Source organism: Garra rufa, chromosome 5 (genome assembly GCF_049309525.1).
Source record: "Garra rufa chromosome 5, GarRuf1.0, whole genome shotgun sequence".
Classification (NCBI taxonomy): Eukaryota; Metazoa; Chordata; class Actinopteri; order Cypriniformes; family Cyprinidae; genus Garra; species Garra rufa.
Genome location: NC_133365.1, coordinates 24,108,891 through 24,115,929, shown reverse-complemented (window position 1 = coordinate 24,115,929; position 7,039 = coordinate 24,108,891). Strand labels below are relative to the sequence as shown.

At 36.5% G+C, this 7,039-nt stretch overlaps 1 long non-coding RNA gene across 1 annotated transcript; it reads right to left on the bottom strand.

The window, feature by feature from the left end:
* Positions 1-2,048: 2,048 nt before the first annotated feature.
* LOC141335792 (uncharacterized) lies at positions 2,049-6,465 on the bottom strand. The gene is made up of 2 exons (XR_012355624.1): positions 6,052-6,465; positions 2,049-3,444 (listed from the first exon to the last, which is right to left on the bottom strand). It is a non-coding gene; the product is annotated as an uncharacterized lncRNA (long non-coding RNA).
* Between the last annotated feature and the right edge of the window lie 574 nt (positions 6,466-7,039).

Sequence of the window (7,039 nt, the reverse complement as noted above, 5' to 3'; positions counted from 1 at the left end):
CAAACTTTTGGTCTGTACTGTGTATATATATATATAAATATATAAATATATATATATATATATATATATATATATATATATATATATATAATATATATATATATTTGTTGCTAGCTAAGTAATAACATGCCTGTGTATAGTTCAAAACACATACTAAGCATGTTGAACTATGTTGTCAGTGTTTGAAGTCTTGGTAAAGACTAAAACCTTTTTAATGCTTACGGACACGGCAAACTTCTTTTTAGTGGTCGACGAACAAGGCAAACAATTCCACTTTACTTCTTATCGATGCTTCTTCCTGTTTCAAAATGAATGAGAATGTGACATATTTGGACATGGGACGTGACTTTTGAAGTGACAATTGGATGTGGGCTGGGTTGGTTGTCCACCGCAGGCTGCAGCCAGACGCCCCTCACTAGTACACAAGGGCTTTAAATGCTAAAACAGCTTGCCGTAGTGCGCCCACCTGTTCACTTCCTTTCCTCTTTTTTCCTGCGATGTTTTCATTCAGTCAGAATTGGACTTATAAATTGTTAACAGTGTAGGAGTAGATACAAGCACCTCACACATAATTGAATAAGAGACACAATTCACACAACACCGACATTCACATACATACATGGTTATGCGGTATGTTCCCCTTTAAGAAAGAGAGTAGTTGGTGAACACGCTGTCTGATGTGTTAAGACAAGCAGCATTCAATAAAACGAGACCGCTGAGCTCAGTTGCATCCTGCCTCCGTGTATCTTTGCTAGCACGAAAGCTACAACAGCACAATTTTTTTAATTTCACATTATATAAACTTGATAATTTCACTTTTTTTTTTTTTTTTTTGCAGATAGTCTGATTCACTGAGAGTCAAACACATTTTTTAAGTACAAATATTATATGGCATTCTTAATTTATATGAGGCAATACAATAATACGGTTGTATTTATAATATTTTATGTAATAAAATACTTAATTAGAATTAATTAGATGAAGTAAAGCATAACATGCCCAGTGGAATCATGGAAACCGATCACAAGGCATTTCATGTGTTGCTTGCCAAGACAAGATAGTTGCCAGTAAGTTTAGTATAGGACTGCATCATGCTCAATTATGACAATGATTAGAACTAATCGTTTTAATTAACCACTGTACCATAGAGAAAACCGTTTTTGACTTGCCTTCTGTAACATACTGGAAAATAATCTGTTTAATAAACGCACTCCCCCTAATGGCGCAATAGCAGTCTGCACTGACTAAATACATTCATTGTGAGAACCACATCAACACTTATTTCCATTCATCTCTTAAGAACCAAGATTATTTGTTCTAGTTAGAGTGGAATTTCCTCTTACCATGTATGGAGTCAGATATTTTACTTTTTGTTTACATTGGTGTATCCCTATGCTATTCTTAACCTATTAATAATTAGCCTATTAACAGCCTAAAATGACAATTAGCCTTTTTTATAATACCTTTGTAAGACAATTAGCCTTACAACAACCACATAGTTTCGGCCAATAAAACTTTTTAAACTCAGCCACTGCTCTCAAAAAACCTCAAACAAACAAAAAATCTGAAAACAATTGTTTGAATGAGATCCAATATGAATTTATGATAGTTTTGCACAATAACTTTTAATAATTTATGATATGCAAAAATCTCAAATCTCAAGACAACAGTTAGGGTTTCCCTTTGAATCTATATTATCTACTAATTTCTGAAATAAAAGTATATTTTATGCTGAAAATAAATCTAACTGAATAGAAGTTTAATAGTTAATGTCAAAACTGGACAATAATAACCCTATATACTGCAAATACTGCAGTGCTGCAGATTCCAGGTAACAAAGTTTCTTGACACCTGTAAACCGGCTGATCTGGACCCCATGTGTGTTTGTTCCAGGAACTTCCTCTCAGGGCATAGCGTTCCAAACCGGTTTACTTGCTGATAATACCTCCTTTACTCAGCTAGAAAGAATTTGTCGTCACCGAAACTGACTGAGTCACCTTGTAGGAAACGTTGTGTAACTCGCAATTAAAATGAATTGAAAACAAATATTTACAGAGACAAAAGTGATTTTATGTATCAAAAAATATATTGATCATTGTTCCTAACATATACAGACATCCAAAACTTTTCGGCTGGCATATTTTTATCCTATTTACAATTGTCAGGCTTACAGTCTTCTGTCCAAAAAACTGTCCACTGTATCAAATCTAACTACCATGATATTGTTTATAATCAAATAATTCTAGTACTATAAAGGTTTTAAGTTGCACTAAATAGTCTCTTTGGCAATCCTAGACACAATGTGTCAGCAGTATGTCTACAGCAACTAGAAAAGCTCGTTCAATAGAAACTCGGATGGCACAACACTCATTCCAGTCAAAGTTGACAGTGTCTTTTTTGTGTATCCCTTTGAAAAAAGAACAAGGGTTCTTCCTCAAGTTTCAGTGACCTGTGTCTGACAGCATGTTAGGGTGTGGCTCAATTACCTAAAGAAACTTGGAGAAGTCCATTAGGATGTATTGTGTAGAAAGCCCACCTCTGTGTGCACCAGTAAAACCTGTTCAACCTCATTATAATTTACAAAAACACTCATTAACAACAACATTAGTCAAATCACTTTAACCTGATAGAAAGCAGAATTTTAACTAAGCGTATGGGAACAATTGGGTAACGCCAAAATAAAGGGGAGTATCTAAGCATGCCATTGTTCAAGGCACACAAAGGTAAGACTGCTTTAAAGTGGTTCAATAGGAGCAATCCAGCTGAACTTAACTGTGCCAACTGAACAAAGCAATGCTGTAATCCAAAAGTAAATATTTAATATAATAGGTTTCTGTGCGGTCACAGAATGCCAGCTCTTGTTTTGCCCAAACCATAGTATGATCTCCAGCTAAAGGAGCTCTAAAATCCAGTCATTTTAGAACTCTTTGGCATTTGGCTTCCAAAATTTAAGAGGTCGAATGGTGGTTCCAAATTGTAAACCCATAATCCTTTGCTTCACAGGATGAATCTAGTCTCACTTCCTTCTCCGCCAGCGGCAGCAACAGGCGTAGCAGCGTCCCACCTGCTCATCACTGTCCCTCACCGTGTAAGCTGGAGGGGGGTTCTGGCCGTTCCTGGCCTCTCCGTAAACCGGCACACTTGAGGTGTTGGTCTCCCCTGGGGTTTTGAAGCTGTTGTAGGGGTTTAAGGCAGAGTTGCGGTTGTTGTAGGCGCTCTCTAAAGCCATCGGGTTCATGATGATGGTGCTGGAATCAGTCTGATCCCGAAGCTTAGCACGAGGGATGGTGACGTCTCCATAGGGGTTCTCAAGAGAGATATTCATGATGTCAGGCTGGAGAAGCAAGTCAAGAACGAATAATCAAGAGTCTTGGTTCCTGTTTCAGTCTGTTAGAACTGTTGAAACATTACTGGTCCCAAATATCAGATTTTTCTTGAATATTCCTGGGGGAAAGAAAATGTATTTCATTGTTTGAACTTGTGCATAGCAAATGAGAACACAATTGAACAAAACCCGTTCAAGCTCAAAACAGTCCCTGATAGCACGCATTCATCTCAAATGTCTCTTGATGTGTGTTTACATCTGGAAGACATTTTTTAGAGCGTTTGCTCATCTACAATACATCTCTAGGATGTTTCCTGTTAGATGTCAAATACATATTTAGAAAATGTCTTTAAGATGTTAATCTTAAAGATGTTTGTACTTAGCTGATGCTTTCCAGATGAAGCCATCTTTAACATCTTGCAGACATACATGGGCATTCTGAGATGACTATTTTGGCGTCCACATCAACGCACAGTGTTCGGTTTATTAAAAGCGTACACTCTTAAAAATAAAGGTGCTTCACGATGTCATAGTAGAACGTTTTTTTAATCTAAATGGTTCCATAAAGAACCTTAACATTCTGTTCTTTGTGGCAAAAGAAGGTTCTTCAGATTATAAAAAGGTGAGAACGAGATGGCTTTGACTGAATGGTTCTTTGTGGAACCAAAAATGGTTCTTTTATGGCATCGCTGTGAAGAATCTTTTAAAGCACCTTTATTTTTAAGAGTGTACTGCAGTTACGTGACCTGCCACTTTAAATGCTTGAGCTCTTTAAAGTTGGGTGGATTCTGTTTGGCTGTCATGGTTTTATTCATCAGCTAAATAAAAAAAAAATATTTAGAAAATTATTTCAACCATATCCTTCATCTGTGTCATTATGATTATAGTTATGATGTGGGCGTCCCTATTATCATATAATTAGAATAATGAATTAAACCTTATATTTATGGTAATCTTTCTTCCTTAGTGTGAAATGGCCTTTAGTTCTGGTTCTACAATTTGACTGGCTAAACGGGTACCCATACTGTACATTAGTGATGAGATTAAGTGATTCTTTCTGCAGGTCTACATTAATACACTTGTAGGTCGTGACAAGTCTTTCTGTCTTTATGAGTAAGACATTGAATTATTCACTTAACCGAGTCGTTTTTAAGAAATTGATTAATTCCTGGAAAAAAAAAAAAAAAAACAAGTGACTGACTACAATTTGGAATAGCATACTACTCAGTATTTCTGTCATTATAAAAAGACAAGCTAATATTTTTTATGTGTGTGGATGGGCCTTTAGTTCTGGTTCTACAATTTGATTGGTTGAGTAGGTATCCATACTGTTCATTAGTAGTGAGACTCAATCGCTGTGTCCCAATGTGCATACTAATTTTCAATATTATTTAGGCCAGATAGTGGTGCTGCTAGTGTGACCAACTGGCAATAAATCTATTGCGGGACATAGATGTGATTTTGTGGGACAACGTGGGACACATGTGAGACAGATACATTTTCCGCTGTTATGCTATGTAAATATTGATTTACATCCGTTGTCATATGTGCTTATTTGTTTCTGAGCACGCACATGTAAGCGAGAGAAAGCTCGTCCATTTTATGTGAAGAGAATCATTTCTGAGAGCTCGATTATTTCCGTTGGTGGTGCTAGATCAGTTGATTAGCTCCGCACATCATTTGTGTGGAAACTATGCCACAAAAAGAATAAATAAAAAGCTTTCTTAAAAAGGCAAAAGAATGCATGCAGCTAAAGCCAGCCTGTGGTTGGCTGGTCTTTGCTGGTTTAAGATGGAAGAAGCTGGTTTTAGCTGGTCAAAAGTGCTGAAAAAGTGGACAAAACCCCTTCCAAAACCAGCCTGCTGATCAGCTAAAACCAGCCAACCAGCCTAGGCTAGTTTTAGCTGTTTTTTTCACCAGGGATGATCATCAATACACCAGTAGGTGGCGACAAGTCTTTTCGAGTGTGTCATTGAATCAACCGAGTCATTTTAAGATATTGATTCATTCCAGAACAAAACAAGTGACTGACTACAATTCAGAAAAACATATTACTCTTTGTATCTCTGTCACATAAAAAGACATGGCAGAAATAGTAAGAGTACCAAGGTAGAACGCTGACCTGAATACAAACACTGACATTGAATCATTCACTGAACCGATTCATTCAAAGACTGATTCAATCATAAACGTCAATTCTGTGTTTTGCTCGGAAACGGATGATTTTGCTTCGCTTGGAATCTTCGTTTGAAAATATTTTTCAACGCTGTGACTGATATGTAAGTTATGTAACATTACCTTATTGTTTATTTACTTTTGTATAAAATCAACATCACACTCCCACATTGTTAGTGGTCTGAATTAACAGCAGGCCTCGTACTTATTGCTCGGAAAATAACCACGATTTCGAGACTAATATTGCTTGAATTAAGGTTTTAAATATTAAGTAAGTATGTTTGTAACATTAACAAGTAGACGCCCAGTTATTATTGCAACTGTTTTATTGCTTAGTTTTTAAATGATATTCGGAGCTTTTATTATTGTAAATAAGACATCACAAAATTATCTTATTTCTTCTTTTTACATCAAATCATTTTTAGACTCAAAGAACTCCCCTTTACTTGTACAAAAAACAAACAAACAAAAAAAACTAAACTAAAACATAAACAAATAACAATTAACTGTTCCTGTGCCAGTCAGTGCTAAAATACAGAAAAACTGCTTACCGGTAGAGGCCTGGGGGCGATTTGTTGGTGGGAATCAGTTTTCACAGCTGCACGCTGTTTCTGCAGTGACTTCTGTTCTTCCGTGTTTCCGAAATAAGGTGAGACAAACCTGAGGCACCAGGTTGGAGGGAAAAGGAGGAGGTGGCTATCAAGCTGACCGTGAGTCTTGTTTAAACATGGCAGTATGTAACCCCACCCTTGGGCATTCAAGTTGTGTGCGTGTGCGTGTGTGTGTATATATATGTGTATGAGTGTGTGTGTGATGGGGGAGGAGGCTGGTGAGACACAGTTCAGGAATGTTAATGTCGAATTCACTATTAATATTTTAGTATGACGACATGTTGCAAACAAGTACTATTAAAATATTATTTTCATTATATGATCAGCAGAAATAGCTGTTTTGCCCTGAAGCAATTATTCTAATAAGTCTAATATGGATGCTGTTGTGTAACATGGTTATGCTTTCTGCAAACATTGCATTGCAGGGCATGAGAGGAGTACACAGCCTCTTGTCCACAGCCTTGTTTTAACTTTGTTAAACATTAACAGAATTGACTTTTTAAAGTCCTTCATAATGGAAAAGTTGAAGTAAAGGGTGCTGCAGTTTCTAAATGCTGAGAGAGAATGGAAAGCTGTTTGTCTGGGTTCGGTTGTTGTTGAGAGAGTGGTGTTACAAAAAGTACTAGCTTTACGTCATCAAATTTAGTTTTGTTGTGACATATTTTTAATGCCACAATAGCTGTGTAAACACATGAATGGGTAACGTCCTGTAATGTGACGTTTTGCTTCATCTAAAACTACTTTACTATGTAATTATTTTGTTATTGCCATACAGCTTTTATGAGCTCATATTAATTTGAGAGACTACGTACATGTCAAATTTGTACCTTTAAAGGGTTAGATCACGCAGGATTGAAAATTGTCATCAATTACTCAATCATGTTATTTTAAACCCATTACACTTTAATTCGTTTATGCAACTTGGCAA